The sequence below is a fragment of the Pan troglodytes genome, chromosome 21, assembly GCF_028858775.2.
Source record: "Pan troglodytes isolate AG18354 chromosome 21, NHGRI_mPanTro3-v2.0_pri, whole genome shotgun sequence".
Taxonomy (NCBI): domain Eukaryota; kingdom Metazoa; phylum Chordata; class Mammalia; order Primates; family Hominidae; genus Pan; species Pan troglodytes.
In genome coordinates this window covers 8506759-8524859 of record NC_072419.2, presented here as the reverse complement: position 1 = coordinate 8524859, position 18101 = coordinate 8506759, and the positions used below count along the sequence as shown (strand labels likewise).

The following is an 18101-nucleotide window of genomic DNA, read 5'->3' as shown; positions in this document are numbered from 1 at the left end:
GCTTCCTTCGGGGTAATGATAGGACCTTACCTGAAAGGTTTCTTGTAAGGGTTAAATGAGTTAATATCGGTTAAGTGTCGGCCACTGCCATTGTTTTGTCCCAGAGCTGTAGCTCCAGGGTCTTCAACAGTAAACAGTAGGTTGTCAATAAATATGTATTAAATTTAAAAACTGGGCTGGGCATGGTGGCTTACACCTGTAATCCCAGCACTTTGGGAGGCAGAGGTGGGAGGATTGCTTGAGCCCAGGCGTTCCAGGCTGCAGTGACCTGTGATTGTTCCACTGCACTCCAGCCTGGGCCACAGAGTGAGACCCTATCTCTAAAATAATAATAAGTAAAAATAATAAATAAATGAAGCTCTCTGCCCACGATCCAATCTCAGGGTAAGGAATTGGCACAGCCTAGATTTGAAGGTGGGTCTCTATGAACCTGTGCTTCAATCCATCCCACTTCATAATCGCCTCTCCACAGGCCTCCATCCAACCACAGCTGCACAGGCATCAGAGCTTTGGTTCTACAACGTGAGCTGATACCAATAGCCCCTGGAGGGATTGTTAAAACACTGATTCCAGGGCCCTAGCCATGGAGTGTCTGATTCAGTAGGCCTTAGGTGAGGTCTGAAAATCTGCGTTTCTAACAAGGTCCCAGGTGATACTGACGCTACTGATTCAGGGATCACACTTTGAGAACTGCTGAATAGACTGCCATTCAAGCCAAGGTGAGACTCCTTTGTAAGCCTGGCCCCAGTTTCCGTGTTGGTTAGTCTGTCCATCCCTGTGGTTTCTGTCCTCCCCTTAGGGCGAAGGCAGAGGGCAGGACAGCGCTTGCTGTAGAGACTGTAGCCAGTGCTCTGATGCCTAGGGGCTGTGACAGATCACTAAACCCAGGGGAGCTTTGCTGTAATTAGTGCTTTCCTGGGGAAGTCAGTGATTGAGCAACTGGGCAGGCAGGCAGGCAGCTCATAGGAGCCCATAAGGGGTGGGACCACACTGTCGGGCCCTAAACACTGTTCTCAGGCTCTGGGGATCTAGCTCCACCCAGAGCTGAGCCCAGCTGTGCTGAACTGAGCTGAGCCCTCCCCAACACCTCTGGGTGGGCGTCCCTGTACTGGTGGTGTTGCAGGGGCAGAGAGCTGATTGCCTCAGCCATCACGGAGAGACCTGGGTTTGAGTGCTGACTGCCTAATAGTACTAATCACAGGTAAACATAGGAGTGTGTGTTAAGCCCCAGGCCTGAAGGGTTTCAGCACATTATCTCATGATGCCTCCCTGTGATTATCTTACGTGGACACAATTCTTATCCCCATTTCACAGATGAGAAAACTGAGGCACAGAGAACTTAAGGAGCTTGTCCAAGAGCCCACACCTTGAGAGCTCCAGAGCCAGGCTTTGAATCCAGGAGCTCTCATTCCCTATTCCCTGCTCCCGACCTCTGCACATTCTGACTTCTACTTGCTTAGGATGAGCTTGGGATGCCCCACAGTGCCCTCTCTGGGTTTCCATCACTACTGAGGTGTTGGCTTGATGATTTCCAGGTCCTGTTGATTTCCACGTCCTTCTCAGGTGCCCAGCACCGGGCCTGCTAAAATGTCTTAGACACACAAGGATCTGGTGGATGAAAAAAGGAATGAACAGATGACCCTAACTCCAGTTCTGATGGGACAGTGTAGCTCAGTGGCTAAGAGATATGCATGCAATTCCAGGCACTGCCCCTCACTATGTGTGTGATCTCGAGTGGGTCTCAGCCTCAGTTTTCTCATCTGAAAATAGGTGAGGGCAGGATTAATGCATAAAGAGGAGAGCGAGAGACAGAGACGAGAGAGAGAGACAGAGACAGAGAAAATATGCACCAACGCATGGCAGCTGAGAATGATGTTTGTTGCCTGCTCCATCTCAGTCTGTTCGTGCAGTTCCTCAGGCAAAATACCTTGGTGCCCTCCTTGACTTATCTCTTTCTCTTCCTTCCCTGCCAGCCAATCCTCTTGGCTCTACCTTCAAAATAAACCCAGAATCCAACCACACCTTCCCACCTGCATCACACTCCGGTCCCAGTACCTTCATTTCTCACCTGGATTAGTGCGGTCACTTCCTCACTGGCTCCGTACTTCCTGGACTCCCCACCTTGTTGCTTCTTCAATAAAAGCCTCCCAATGGCCTTCCACTCCTTCTCTTGGAGTAAAACCTGAAGTTCTCAATGCAGCTCAAAAGGCCCCCTGTGATCCCCTGCTTCACTGACCCGGTCTCCCTGCACTCTCCCCCTTGCTCACTCCACTCCAGTGAATTCACCATCTCAGTATTCCTTGAACATGCCCAGCAGGTGCCTACCCCAGGGCCTTTGCACGGGCTGTTCCCTGTGCCAAGAACCCTCTTCCCCAGCTAGCTGCCTAGTTTGCCCCTGACTCTTCCTTAGGGTCTATGCTCAAATATCACCTCCGCAGAGAAGCATGTCCTGACCACTCAGCTAAAACTGTCCCATCACTTCCTATTCCCTACTCCACTTTATTTTTTGATAGCATTTCCATTTCTTGACAGCATATCAATGTTATACATTTGATTGGTTGCGTGGCTCTCCTACTGATCTTTGAGCTCCATGTGAGCTCTTTGCCTTTGTTCGCTAGCACCTGGAGCTGAGCCCACACAGAGTAGGGCCTCAGGCAGAAACTACTGATAGAGTGAAAGAAGGAGCAGGAAGCAGGAAACAGGAAGCAGGATGCAGCTCTGTCCATGAGGGCACTGGCGGCTGGATCCAGGGGCTCAGGCTCCGCCACCCGAGGGCCTGGCTTGGCATGGGTTTCCTGAAGGAACAGGTGTCCTCGTTGAACTCCCCCGGCTGCTTTCCTGGGCAGGGAAGCCAAGACTCTAGTTGGCCTCATTCCTGTACCCGAGAGAGGAAGTGTCCGTCCCTGGGCAGGAACTGGTTTGGCTCTCAGGGAAAGCCTAAACAACACATACCACTTTCTTTGCTGCTGCAGCTTCTGATTGGGACCATGCCCTCTGGGTAGCAGTTGGCCACACCAGCCTTCATGCTGCCACTGCTGCTGGAGCAAGGAGGGAAGTGGATTGGGAAGTCTCCCAGAGCCCTTTGGACTGTACCTGATGGGAGCCTCATAGCTGTGCCATACCTATTGTACAGATGAGTAAACAGAGGCTCTACCTGACCAACATATTGACTTAGTGGCACAGAAAGGCCATAAACCCAGATCTTTTGATAGCAAATCCCTTAGTCCCCCTCCTTACTCCCAACTCACACCCTGCTGCTCCAATGCCTACAACCCTGGGCTGGTTCATACTTGAAATTCCACCATTATAGTTTTCTTTCTCACTGTGTCTCATTCCCTCTTCAGCAAAAAAGGTGGTAACTATCCCCATGAATCTCTGGGAATAGATGAGGAGACTGAGGCGCAGAAAGGGAAATGGGTGGCCTGAGCTCTCACGGCCTGTAGGCATGACAGGCCAAGTTAGAAAATGTTAGTCTGTTTTTCCTCTTTATGTTTCTTCTCTTCAGCTTTAAGCAAATAGTTGGGCTTAGTAAACAGGCGCTGCAGGGATTTAGGCAGAAAAATGAAGTCCCCTTAGTCTTTAGTAAAGTCTAAAACCAAAGAGATTCCCAGGAAAGACTGGGAGAGATTGGGGGCAAGCACACTGGAGAAGCTGGAGGGGGTCAGGCTGACAGGGGGTGCTGCCCCCACGCCAGCAGGATTGGGGAGGGGACAAGGCCTCCAGGGCAGGCCTCATGGTGGCTCCAGGTAGCCATAACTGTGTCTCAAGACCTCTGCCCTCACGGAAGACCCCACAGGGTGACTGAGATGGGGGTCCCTTAGGGTGGGACAATGGGCACGGCCTCCATCAGCCAACAGATATTTATTGAGCATCTACTATGGCCAGGGGCTCAGCTGGATGCTGGAAATGAGATAGTCACAGTTCCTGCACTCAAGGCATTCACATTCTAGTGGGGGAGATGGAAAGATAAATGTATGAATTAGCGGGGAGGGGATGCTATTCTATGCAGTGGAGGTCTCACTCAGGGAGTGGAGTTTCCTAAGGAAAGTATGAAGGAGAGCCATAGGAACACCAGGTGAAAGGAATGGCCAGTGCAAAGACCCCGGGAAGACCCTGGGATGACAAGTTCAAGGGCAGCTGGGCAGCCAGGCAACGGGAAACTAGCCAGGAGTGAGGCGGGAGATGAGGTTAGAGAGGAAGCAGGGCCCAGTCTGTTGGGCCGTGCAGGCCAAGGTGAGGCCTTCAGCTTTTACTCAGAACCAGATGGGAGCCACTGTGGGATTAGGAGCCGAGGAGCTGCAGGCAAGCAGTGTGGACAGATTCCTGGAAGCCACCTCAAATGTCCAGAGACTCTCTAAGACCCTGGATCTGAGCAGGCTCTGGAGAGGAGAGAGCCCCAAGAATGACCAAAGTTGGGCTTGCTTCACGTCACCCCCATGGGATACATTCACAGACCAGATGAATTTAAGTAATTTGGGGCTTCTCAAACTTTATTCTTGCTAAATGCAGATTCTGACTTAGTAGGTTTGTAGCGGGGCCAAGATTCTGCATTTCTCATAAACTTCCAGGTGAGGTTGAAGCTGCTGGTCCCTGGACTGCACTCTGAGCAGTGAAGATTTAAAGGAAAGAAATGGCCACGTCTGGCCCAACTGTGCCTGTGGTTTGAGAATCATACCTGCTGCTTGGCCTCAAGGCCGTCATTCAGGGCTTTTGACAAATCGTGCAGCCCCTCCACTCAGCCTGTTGCCCCCAAAAACCAAATGGGTCTTTCCCCAGCTCCATGCTTCCTGTATGACATAGGAGTGGTCAGGGTGGGCAGTGGGCTCCGGAGCCAGCTTACTTGGGTCCAGATTCCAGCCGTGGCAGCTACAGGTGGCAAGACTGTGGGGAAATGATTTTATTTGTCTTGCCATTTAGTTTCTCATCTGCAAAATGGAAAACTCATGACAGCTTCTTTGCAGAGCTATTTGAAGATTCAAAGGCATAATATATATCAAAAGTCTGGCACACAGGAGGGACTTCATAAATGTTATATCACTTTCCCTTCAGTTTCACCTGTCCTTTAAAGTAGTGATCTATGTACCTTTATCTCATTTTTTCAAATTTTTCTATTTTGTGTATGTGTTCTATGAAGTACATAACAAAGAAATATACAAAAATTTGTAAAAAGTATCAAATGTACATACATTGAGGAATACATGTTTTAAATGTTTTTACTAATAGGGAAGATGATACAAAACATTTTGAAGACCACTGTTTTGAAGCCCAGTGGAATTGATAGAAATAGACTCGCAGGGCTGGAATAGATTTTAAAGGCCTTCAATTCCCCTGGCACCCACTCTCCCATCTGATGCCCAAAACCCTTGGTTGCACTAGATTGCCTCCAGGGGTGGGGAGCTCACTACCTTTCCAGGCGATCCATTTTGTACAGCTCTGGGAATGGTTTCCTGAACCCAGTGCCTATCTGTATTCTAGCTGCCTCTGAGTTCCCAGGGACTGACTGAACTGCTCCTCCCCTTACTCCACTGTGTCAGAGCCCTGGGATCTCCCAGGGGCCCAGTGCCAGGTCGTGTGCAGAGTGGGCCTAAATAATGTCCCATGAATGAGAGGGAGTGGAAGATGGGGATGAGAAGGGGGATTCTGACAACTCTCATTTGGAGGTATGTTAACAACTCAGCGCTGTTGTCCCCCTGGGAGTGTGTTGATCTGTGTAACTCTGGATCTGTATCTATTTGTTTGGGTTTATTTGCATGTGTTTGTACATTTGAGTGTGTATGCATGCATTGTGTGTTTTGCTGTGTGGCTATATATGAGTGTGTGTGTATGTCTATGTTGCACCGCAAATATCCATGTGTGCTGTGCATGTCTTTCTCTGTTTTTCTGCATGCCTGTGTGTCCAGGTGTATGTCACTGTGGGGTTGTGTGTCTGTCTCTGGTTTGTTTGCATGTGTGTGAGTGCTGCACACGTGGGCGTGTGCTGTTTGCAGTGTCTGTGTGTGCGTGCACATCTCTCTCTCTTTCTTTGTGTGTCTGTGTGCCTGGGGCCCTCCTTTGTGTGTCTCTGTGTGTGTGTCTGAATCTGCAGGAGTGCGTTTCCCTTCCCTGCTCAGCCCTTTCAGGGAGCTGGGGTGATTCGCTGCAGCCTGGTCGACTTAAGGCCGTCCGACTGGCAGGCAGCATGGGTTCCACACCCTCCTCTCTGTTCTGCTGTGCTAATCACTGGGTTATATGCAGATGGCAAATGTGTGGCTGCCAGGCTTGGAGGAGGGACTGTGGAGGGGGGTGTGCAGATGAGCAGACACCAAAGAGTGAAAAGACAATTTAAAGGCAGAAAGGGGGAAAACAAGCCTGCTTGGCTTTGGAGTTATGGGTGTGGGGTTCTTTCCAGAGGCGTGAATTTTATTAAGAGGATGTGATGACTACGATGTCTTCCTTCCCCTAATCAAGTAAGAGTCTTAGAATCACAGGATTCTAAAATCTTGGAATTGTCGAACTATGGAATTCTAGAATCTCAGCTGAATGCAACTCTAGACGCGTGGAACCTCTTCAAGGACCCTAATCCTCCTGGGATTTTAGCATCTTCACATGCACATGCAGTTCTTCTTGTCCCCCTTCTCTTTGTATAGAATCATGGCCAGAAAATGACCTTGAAAATTCATCCAGTCCACCCCACCCTGGCTCCGGGCAGGGCAGTGGAGACAGAGGTCCAGCCAGTGAGGACATTCTTGGAAGTGTTGCACTGGAATCTTCCCTGGCTCTCTTGCTGGACAAGGACTTGTTGCCTGAAGGGTCTGGGGTCTCATATTACTCTCCCCACCGCCACCTTCCACAGGGACTGAGTTCCTGGTGAAGATAAAGGCACCTGTGTTCCTAGGATATGTTCTTAGCAGTTCAGGAGCTGGCACAGGCTGCAGGTGTGGGGAGAGTAAAGGAGCAGGGCTCTGTTTCTCTGAGATCCTCCCTCGGTGGAGTCTCAGTAACCTAGCCTGGGGTGGGGGTGGGTAGCCAACCAGGCAACCACACTCATGCCCCAGGATATTCAGTGGGGTGTCTTCTTCCTCTTATTGCTTCCTCTTACTGCTTAAAAGAGTAGACTATGTCCAGTCGGGCACGGTGGCTCACACCTGTAATCCCAGCACTTTGGGAGGCCCAAGTGGGTGGATCACCTGAGGTCAGGAGTTCAAGACCAGCCTGGCCAACATGGTGAAACCCTGTCTCTACTAAAAATACAAAAATTAGCTGGGCTTGGTGGCAGGTGCCTGTAATCCTATAATCCCAGCTAATCAGGAGGCTGAGGCAGGAGAATCGCTTGAACCTGGGAGGCAGAGGTTGCAGTGAGCCAAGATCACGCTATTGCACTCCAGCCTGGGGGACAAGAGTGAGACTTCATCTCAAAAAAAAAAAAAAAAAAAAAAAAAAGAGAGCAGACTATGTCCTACCTCAGGAATCCTGGGAGCCATGGACTATTCCTGAGGGAGGGCATTGCACTGTACTTTGAAACCCTCCAGGACTCACCTATACTCTTTAATGTGGCAGCTTTTCAGGCTCTGGCTACTAGCCATCCCATCCCTCCTTCCCTCCCTCGCTCCCTGCCTCACTCCCTCCCTTTCACACATGTCCAGCCGCAGTGAACTCCCTATTCACCTTGAAGCTACTTGACTTCATGCCTCTGAATGTTTGCACAGGCTCGCTCTCTTCTTTATCTCTTCTTCTTGGTGCAAACCTTGTTCATCCTTGGAATACAAGCTCTCACTCAATTGTAAGCACCATGAGAGAGTTTGGTTTATTTAATACTTTATTTCCCTGAATCTACAACATTTGGCACACAGTAGGTATTGAACCAATGTTTGTTAAATGACTGACTGAATGTACGGTTCAAAGTCAGCTCATTTCTACTCTAAAGCCTCAATTCTCCAATCCCTTCTAGCTATTTCCCTGGGGCCCGCACCACGCCCGAGATTACCTGTGGTTGTGAGCCCTTGCTTACTTCTTCACCAGACAGGGAACCTCTTGAAGCTGGAGTCGTGTCTGATTAATCTTTTTACACGTAGCATCCAGTTCAGGGCCTGGTACCCAGCAGGTGCCCAGCAAATGTGGGGCCCTTGCCAGCAGCCTGGCTTGGTGACTTGAAATCCCCTGTTGGTCCCAACTGCATGCACCGGTCCAAGCTGTTGGCAACATCTGCCTCAGAGTCTCATTTGCAATTATACATTCTCAGGCTCTTGCCACTTAATATTTAATAACCAGGCGGCTGGCCTTCTCTGGCAGCCAGTTAAGTCCCTGATTGCCTCTTGTCTGAACTTGGCCCCAAGTGAGGCAGGGACTGCTTTGGGGTTAAGTGTAAAGTCTGTGTCCTGAGTTGGGGGATAGCATAAGGCCAGACCGTTGGAGATGGAGGAAGGAACGGCTGCTGGCTCAAGGCTTCTGGGTGACCTTACCAGGCAAGAGGCAGGTTGGGCATTTGCTCCAACTGGTTCCACCTCTCCTCCCCTTCCATGTAGGTCGACGCCCGCTCCTGGCCTCATAACAGGGGAGGAGGAAGGGAGGAAAATTGTTAATGAGAGGGTCCCTGACTCACATCTGATTGGTCCAGGAGAGAGAAAGGGGGATTCCGCCTGGGCTGTGTCCCAGCAGGAAAGGTGGTTCTATCCTGTGTGGTTTGGTCACCAGGAGCCAGGGCAGTCCCTGCGAGGGCCTATGGCGCCACGGAGTGGGGCTCTGGCAGCCGTGCCAGCCTCTCCTGGCACAAGGCTGGGGAATCCTTCCAAGTTGGCTGTGGAAGGAGATGAGGCAATGGTGATGACCTGACCCTAGGGGTAACCCAAGCTGCTGCCGAGCTCTGTGAAACCCTGCAGGCCCAGGGAGGCGTGGGTCAGTTCTAAAGGCTGACCTCTGCAGAACTGCTGGGGTGAGAGGGCGCAGAGAGGCCAAGTGACATCCAAAGGTCATGGGAGGCTCCAGGAAGGGGAACAGCAAGCACAAAGGCTCTGAGGCTGGACTCTGCTACCGAAGCCCGAGGTCCAGAGAAGGATTCACACCTGGGAATCTCAGACTTTAGATCCCAGAGGACATTTTACAGGGTCAAGAGATCCCACTCTGCCCCTAACAAGCCCAGTGACATGGGACAAGTCACTGTGGTGTTTATACTGTCACCGCACATGTTGGGCAACATGACTGCCTGAACCCTTCCTGCATGGAGTCCTCTGTTATCCCCTCAGAGGTCATTTGGTGCAATCCAGGAATCTGAGACCAGAAATGCCGCTCTGTTGATCGACAGGGCTGGTTCCTGTAGAAGGTGGTGCTTAGTGTAGAACACTATGCTTTCCCAATGGGCAGTGTTTACCAGCACTTACTGTATGCAAGGGGCCATGCTCAATAAACCCTCTGCTAACATGCATGGTCTCAATCACCTGTGCCATCCTTGTCCCTTCCCTTTCCCTCTCCTGCTCATCATCCTCAGATCCTGTGACAGTATCTTTAAAACCCAGCCCAGCCCTGGTCCACTGTCTCGTCCCACGTTCCCCCGCACTACCCTTATGGACCACAGCTGCTGTCATGCCCGTGGCTGTACCAGCCTCTTTTCAGCTCCCCTGCACCACCCTGGCCCCTGCAATCCATCCCCTACCAGCAGCCAGGCGGCCTTTGAACCATCAAAATCAGATCACGTCCCTCCCCTGCTCTGAACCTCCAGGGACTGCCATGGTGCTTCCAGTCAAAATGAATCCTGCAGCCACGCTGCTCTACGTGGCCAGTCCCCACTCTTCTCCATCCTGAGGTTGTCCATCTTTGCTGCCCACTCTGCTTTAGCCACACTGGCCTCCTTCCTCTCCTCAAACGTGTCCCTTGAGGCCAACCTGGGGCCCTTCAAGGCTGTTGATGTCACCTGTGCCTTAGTTCAAATGCCTCCCCCCAGAGTATCCTTCCTTCATTCTCTAAAAGACCGCTCCTTCTTACATCTGGCCCCTTGTTATCCTATTTCCAAGTTTTATAGCACTTATCACTTTCTCATATTTCTCTTATTTATTTATGTGCACCCTCCCCCACCTGGAATGCAAACTTCGTCAGAACAAGACTTGGTCCCTGTTGTTCCCTGCTGGTTCCCAGTGCCTAGAAGGCACCAGCACGTGGCAGGGACTCCATGGGATTTGTCAGAGGAGGGATGACACGGCCTCGAGGGATGAGTGTAATAGTAGTATCCCATTTAATAGAAAGCCCAGCAATGCTAGGTGCCTGTGCAACTTACCAAACTTGTCAAGGGTGGAGTCGGGATTCAAACCCCCATCCAGGGGGCTCCAGCATCTATGCTTTTGTTCAGGAGGCTGCATGCTGTGGTCATGGTCAGAGCCCCTGAGCCCCAGGGACTCAGAGGTCAATTAGGAGTGGGGGAGGGGGAGGCACTTGTGCTGGTGGTGCCTGGGATGTGCTTCTCGATTTTGCCCCCAGCTGGGGCCCTACCTTAAGGTTAGGGTTCTGGAACGAGGGGCAGCCTCACCCATACCCCTCTGCCCAAAGGCTACCCCTGTAGCTCCTGTTGAGGCTGCTGGGCCCCCTGGAAGTCCCTGGCTTAGCTGTGGGTCAGTGAGCTCATCCCCTGCCCACCCTACGGCTTTCCAACGCTCCCTCCCTCTGCCGCAGTCGTTGCTACACAAGTTAATGGAATAACAAGACACTTTACCTATTATCTGATGCAAATACCTTTCCTCGCCAGCACCAGCTCTACAGCTCAGATCTTCCTGTAACCCAGCAAACAGGCCTTCCGCTCCAGGCTCCAGCTGGAGAGGCCTGAGCACCAGCCAGGCACTTACAACCCCCTAGCTCGAGCCCTGGAAGGAGGGGTCAGGGGTGTTGTGCTGATGGGGTTGTGGCACCAATCTTAGTACTTTTCACCGGCGACCGTACAGTGAGGCCCACTGTGCACAGGTAGTTTGCATATTTCACCTTCACGTGATTACATACAATTCTGATCCTCACTAGGCAGATGTGAGGATGAAAGGCTCAGGCAAGTCTGTGTAGCACTCAAGTGGTGGATCCAGGTGGGTTTCACACCCACATCCCAAAACTTGACCCCTCTCCTATCCACTTCCTAAGGGCTTTGTCTGAGTGGCTCCATTTAGACCCGATTTCTCTAATAGCTCCATAGTAGGAGTTCTACTTATAGACAAAGAAGACAAAGGGGGTAGCACCTTGCTCAGCCACACCAGGGTAAGTAGGACTGTATGCCCAGGAAGGTGGATGTGTGTGGGGGGGGTGCAGTTGGGTCAGGAGAGTTCCCAAAGCTTGCCCCTTGGGAAGCTCTGTCCTGGGACCCCCCCACCACCAAAACACACCTGGCCTAGTTCATATTCAGTGCTGCAGGCATGTACAGGGCATGTACGCAGGCGTGTACAGGGCACCTAGCAGGTGCTGGGATCACCCAGATGGAAGGTGGACCTTCTCCAAACAACTACATGAATCTCACAGGATGGCAGGACAGACTTAAGCTCCCTGTGCCTCAGTTTTCTCATCTCTAAAATGGGGAAGATAATACTGTTACTTCTTCCGTAGAGTTGTGCTAAGGATGAAGTGAGAATGAAGCACTTAAAAGAGGACCGAGCACATACTCAGTGACCAATCAACAGCCGTTTTTATTGTCACCTCCAGATCCCACATAGGCAGCTCTTCTCGAGGTCTATTGTCCTGACAAATAAAGCGCTAGATCTGTCTAGGTCAGAATTGCCTCTAAGCCAGTGGTTCTTAAACTCCAGTGTGCGCTTCAGAATCCAGTAGCATCATGTGAAAAATGTAGCCACAGCAGGTCTGAATGGGCTTTTTAGGAAGCTGCCTGCATCCCATTCTGACACCGGTGGTTTGCAGCAGGGCTCAGACCCACTGCTCTGGGGGGCACCAATGAGACTTTGTCATGGGAACGTGACTCCTGGTGACCAGCCCCTCCTCATCGCCATCAAGGGAGGTTTAGGATGTAGCATAGTGGTCAAGGCCTTGCCAGGAGACCTGGGTTCAAATCCCGGCTTCCCTCTTCTGGGCAAATGGCTTCCCTCATTTCCTTTTCTGAGACACAGAGGTTCCACAGTTCCCACCTCCCTGTCTGAGGGTTGGATGAATGCCTATCCAGAGTGGGCCTGAGACATGTTGCACACCCAGCAAGCAGGAGTGGCTGCCGCCTTCGCCCTGCAGCAGTTTGTCTTCTGAGGCTTCTGTCCCTGAGTGTTTTATTTGCTGTTGATAGATTCCAGCTCATGTTCATGGGTCTGCACCTGCATACAAATGCCAAGAGGACTGGCCCACCCCCGGGATCTGTCCTCACCCGCTCCTCACCAAGCACCCGGCTGCAAGTTCCCAGCAGGGCTCGGAAGTCCCGGGGCCTCCTGTGAAGCTGGGGCCACCATGCTGGTCCAGCCTCCTTGGTTGTGGTCGTGGCCGGAAGCAGCCAGACTGCTGGCCCCTTTGAGAGCGGGTGTCTCTGTGAGAGAGTGACTGCTGGGAGGTCTTCAGGGAACTTGGGCGCCGCTGGGACAATTGGTCGCTGTTTGGGGGAGTGAGGTTGGCAGGCCCTTGGCCCTCGGCACTGAGCCTCTGCCAGGCCCCTGCCAAGCCTGGGGCTGGTTTCCCACTGCCTGCTAGTTCCAGGGCCATTTGGGGAGGGGGCCCAGGGGAATTCATTGCCCCGCTCTTCAGCGTCTTTGCTGTGGTCCAGGAAGCCCGGGCAGTGTCCGCTCTCAGACAGCAGGTCAGCACAGCCTCAGACATGTTCTGATGATGCCCGCTGTGTACCAGGCTAGGGGCGGGATACTTAGAACCAGCCTCCCAGATGCCTTAGAGACCTCTCCAATGGGCTGCCAGGGGCCTCACAGGCCATGGTAATGCAGAAGCCCTGGCTAGATTGAGCCCTTGCATGCTTGTTAACTCTGGTTGGCCCTAGTCAAGAGCCTTGGCTGGGGAAACAACTGAACAAAACAAAGCCTCTACCCTCCTGCAACTTACTTTCTCACGTGGGGAGGTGGGGGTCAAAGCTGTGACAGTGCGGGGGAGAAAAATAAAGTGGGGATGGATACAGGGGGATGGATACAAGGGGGTGGATACAGGGGGGTGGTTACAGGGGGATGGATACAGGGGGATGGATACAGGGGGATGGATACAGGGGGGTGGATACAGGGGGGTGGTTACAGGGGGATGGATACAGGGGGATGGACACGGGGATGGATACAGGGGGATGGACACAGGGGGGTGGATACAGGGGGGTGGACACGGGGATGGATACAGGGGGGTGGATACAGGGGGGTGGACACAGGGGGATGGACACGGGGATGGATACAGGGGGTGGACACGGGGATGGACATGGGGGAGGGACACGGGGATGGATACAGGGGGGTGGACACGGGGGTGGACACAGGGATGGATACAGGGGGATGGACACGGGGGTGGATACAGGGGGGTGGACACGGGGGTGGACACAGGGATGGATACAGGGGGATGGACACAGGGGGATGGACACGGGGATGGATACAGGGGGTGGATACAAGGGGGTGGATACAGGGGGATGGATACAGGGGGATGGATACAGGGGGATGGATACAGGGGGATGGATACAAGGGGGTGGACACAGGGGGATGGACACGGGGGATGGACACGGGGGATGGACACGGGGATGGACACGGGGGATGGACACGGGGATGGACACGGGGGTGGATACAGGGGGGTGGACACGGGGGTGGATACAAGGGGGTGGATACAAGGGGGTGGATACAAGGGGGTGGATATAGGGGGATGGATACAGGGGGACGGATACAAGGGGGTGGACACGGGGATGGACACGGGGGATGGACACGGGGATGGACACGGGGGTGGACACGGGGGATGGACACGGGGGATGGACACGGGGAAGGACACGGGGGTGGACACGGGGATGGATACAGGGGGATGGACACGGGGGTGGATACAGGGGGGTGGACACAGGGGGATGGACACGGGGATGGATACAGGGGGGTGGATACAAGGGGGTGGATACAGGGGGATGGATACAGGGGGATGGATACAGGGGGATGGATACAAGGGGGTGGACACGGGGGATGGACACGGGGGATGGACACGGGGGAATGGACACGGGGATGGACACGGGGGTGGACACAGAGGGGTGGAAACGGGGATGGATACAGGGGGATGGATACAGGGGGGTGGATACAGGGGGGTGGATACAGGGGGGTGGTTACAGGGGGATGGATACAGGGGGATGGATACAGGGGGATGGATACAGGGGGATGGACACGGGGATGGATACAGGGGGATGGACACGGGGGTGGATACAGGGGGATGGACACGGGGGTGGATACAGGGGGGCGGACACAGGGGGATGGACACGGGGATGGATACAGGGGGGTGGATACAAGGGGGTGGATACAGGGGGATGGACACGGGGATGGATACAGGGGGGTGGATACAAGGGGGTGGATACAGGGGGGTGGACACGGGGGGGTGGATACAGGGGGGTGGTTACAGGGGGATGGATACAGGGGGATGGACACAGGGGGATGGATACAGGGGGATGGATACAGGGGGATGGATACAAGGGGGTGGATACAGGGGGATGGATACAGGGGGGTGGTTACAGGGGGATGGATACAAGGGGGTGGATACAGGAGGATGGATACAGGGGGGTGGTTACAGGGGGATGGATACAGGGGGATGGATACAAGGGGGTGGATACAGGGGGGTGGATACAGGGGAATGGATACAGGGGGATGGACACAGGGGGATGGACACAGGGGCATGGATACAGGGGGATGGATACAGGGGGATGGATACAGGGGGATGGCCACAGGGGGATGGCCACAGGGGGATGGATACAGGGGAATGGATACAGGGGGATGGACACAGGGGGATGGACACAGGGGGATGGACACAGGGGGGTGGATACAGGGGGGTGGTTACAGGGGGATGGATACAGGGGGATGGACACGGGGATGGATACAGGGGGATAGACACGGGGATGGATACAGGGGGATGGACACAGGGGGATGGACACAGGGGGATGGATATAAGGGGGTGGATACAGTGGGGTGGATACAGGGGGGTGGTTACAGGGGGATGGACACGGGGGATGGACACGGGGGATGGACACGGGGGTGGATACAGGGGGGTGGATACAGGGGGGTGGATACAGGGGGATGGATACAGGGGGGTGGATACGGGGGGCTGGATACAGGGGGGTGGATACAGGGTGGTGGATACACAGGGGTGGTGTGGGGGTGATTTCTGCCAAGGGGTCGGGGAAGGTCTCTCTGAAAAGGTGACATATGAGTGGAGACATGTAGCTATGTGGAGGAAGAGTGTTCAGGCAGAAGGAACAGCATGTGCAAAGCTGCTGAGCAGGGACAGGGCCTGACATGTTTGAGAAAGGCTGGGAGGTGGGTGTGACTGGAGCAGAGGGAGGGAGAGGGGGAGGGGAGGCAAGGAGGCCTAAGCAGAGAAACTCCTCCCCACCACCATTGTCCCGTCTTACAGACAGGAAACTGAGCCCAGAGAGGTTAAGCAACTTGCCTGAGGCCATGCACCTGGTCAGTGGAGGTGCCTGGCTGGATGCCCACTGTGATGTCAGAGCCACTTAGCACCATGTGACTAACATGCTCTGTTGTAAAGCACAAGTGGCACCTTGTCATCGGTGACCTGGGGTCTCTGAGTGCTAGTGGTTTCCCTTTTAACTGTAAGCCCATTTGGCAAGGTTGTGTGCTGGGCACCCAGGAGCTGGGCCATCTTTAAGGACCTTCCTGAGATCTGGAGTCTGACAGGCCTGGGTTCGAATCCCTCTTCTATACTCACTAATCACTGGGGTTTTCTAGGCCTTGGTTTGCTTCTCTGTAAAATGGGCCTAATGCTGCCTACCTCAGTGGCCTGGCAGGAGTGAATCAGCCCGAGACCTGGTGGATACTTAGAAAACATTTACCACCTTCAGACCCCCTCACCCAGGCCTCTAAAGCTGTGGTCCTCAAACCTCACAGCGTCCTTCCCTGGGAAGAAACAGCCCTCCCCAGAAGTGCTGGGTCTGCATGCCTGGGGGCTTTAAACGGGATTCTGATGGGAGGTGCTGCAGGACCACCACTGCGGTAAGGTTTCTGCAAACCTTGTACAAATGGGAGATGTTGGCATCCCCCACTGTCCCCTCCCAGGGCCCTTGCTGCTTTTCCTTTGTGGCATCCATCACACTTGTAATTACTTGTTTAGCATCTGTCTGCTTCTCTGGGCTGCGTGTGCTGGCCTTGTTCATGGCTGGGTCCCCAGCACTGAGCAGCCTGCCTGGGGCGTAATAAGTGTGTGTTGGGAAAACAAACAAACAGACGCCTGGCTGGCTGAATAAATGCTCAGATGCTCTTCAGAGCAGCTGGACTCAGTGTCCCCCCACCCCCTCCCCCTCCACCCCAAGGCCTGGGTTCTGACACAGGCTCTGCGGCCACACACTTCTTGTGTGATCTTGGGCAAGTCATCGTGTTCTCTGAGAAATTACATTGATTACTGAGGAGGAGTCGCATGCAGAGGATCCCTGAGAGCTCTGGAAGAATTTGTTGGAAGTGGGTTTTTGGAATAAGAAACTGCGTGAGCAAAGGTAAGGAGGGAGGAAAGTGCACAGCTTGTTCAGGGGACGGCCAGATGGCCAGGGGGTCCGATGCTCTTTGTACACCATGGTGTGCGTGTCTGTGTATGGGGGAGTGTGGGATGTGTGTTTATGTTGCTGTGTGCGTGTGAGTTTCAGAGTGTATATGTGTGTGGTGTGTTACTGTGTGTTGTGAAGAGTGAGAAGCTGAGGCACAAGGAGGGTAAGGGTCTTACTTGATGTCCCTGGGGTGGGTGGCACGTGGTAGCCACCCTCTCATGCATGCCCTTATCCTCTGCTCCCCTGGCCTCAGGATGTACCAGGCACTGACCCAGGCACTGGGGTTCCAGCAGCTACAATGGCAGACAGAATCCCTGCCTTCACAGGGACTGCTGTCGCAAATAGAGGGGTGACGTTGTGGAGCAAGGGCGCAGTTGGCTCTGGGGGCCTCGAAGGTCAGCCTGTTGAGCTTAGACTTAGGCCTGGAAGCATGGGGAGCCGTGGGAGGGATCTTGGAGGGGAGGTGCCCTGGGAGACATTGAGGAAGGAAAATGCACCATGAGGTAAGTTCTGCAGCTGCAGAGCACTGGGCGCTGCTGATGGAGTAATCAGGAGACATTGTGCTCACTTCTTCCCTTCCTAGAAGAGGAATCGCAGCGCAACCGGGGTGAGGCAAGTGTATGGGCAACTTAGCTCAGTAGCTAGTGTCTGTGTGTGCGGTGTGTGTGTGCTTGTGTGGTGTGTGTGTGTGTGTGTGTTGTAGAGTGACTCAGAGTGGACCCTGCACCTCTGCGAGAGGGAATTCTATCATGGAAATAGTTTGGTGGCCCTCGGAGGCACAGGGTCATGCAGCAAGCTGACACTAGAATATTTCAAGCTCGCAGTAATGAAAGCAAATGGCAATTTGGCGTGTCTTCAGGCTTGAAAGCCGCAGAACAGTGTTCAGTCATCAGCGGCGGTTATCACCCACCGATAATGGGGGCTGCTGCTCGGGGCCCGGTGAGGGAGAGGAGGGCTCAGAGAGGTTAAGTGACTTGCCCAGCATCACATGGCCGGTAATGGGAGGGCAAAGTCCAAGGTGCAGAGTTTGGCCTTTCCCCCTCCCCCAAGGCCAGGCCGCTCCCCAGAATGGATCATCTCTGAGCATTTTCTGAGTGCTGGTTTCCATAGCAGCAGGGCCATTCCTGCACAATGGATCCCCATCTTTCCCCAGCTTTGCTGCTGTGGGGGCTGCAGGGGTGGGGATGCTTGGTCTTGGGGACTGCTGGGGTGCCAGTAGGAAGGAGCTGGACTGGCCATTTGGATGATCTTGGGGCCTCCAGCCTTTACAGAAGGGCCACACCTGTTCAGTGTTTTCCATTTCAGCTCTGGAGTTGGGTCCACTTCCAGGTAGAGAGTAGGGAGAGAGAGGACAGGGAATGAAATAGGAAAAACACCAGAAACAGAGAATGGGAAAGTCAGAGACAAAATAAATTTTACAAAAGCCAAGACAGAGAAAAGGTGTTTGCTTTCCAGACAA

The 18101-nt window shown here is 53.5% G+C and overlaps 1 protein-coding gene across 1 annotated transcript in view; it reads left to right on the top strand.

The window, feature by feature from the left end:
• The window catches only part of SIRPG (signal regulatory protein gamma), a 166818-nt gene that overhangs the window by 3741 nt on the left and 144976 nt on the right, over positions 1–18101 (top strand). The window contains exons 3-5 of the mRNA XM_063803317.1: positions 473–719; positions 1974–15788; positions 16415–16594. The gene's annotated coding sequence lies outside the window, so the exon portion shown is untranslated. The remainder of the gene's footprint in view (positions 1–472; positions 720–1973; positions 15789–16414; positions 16595–18101) is intronic.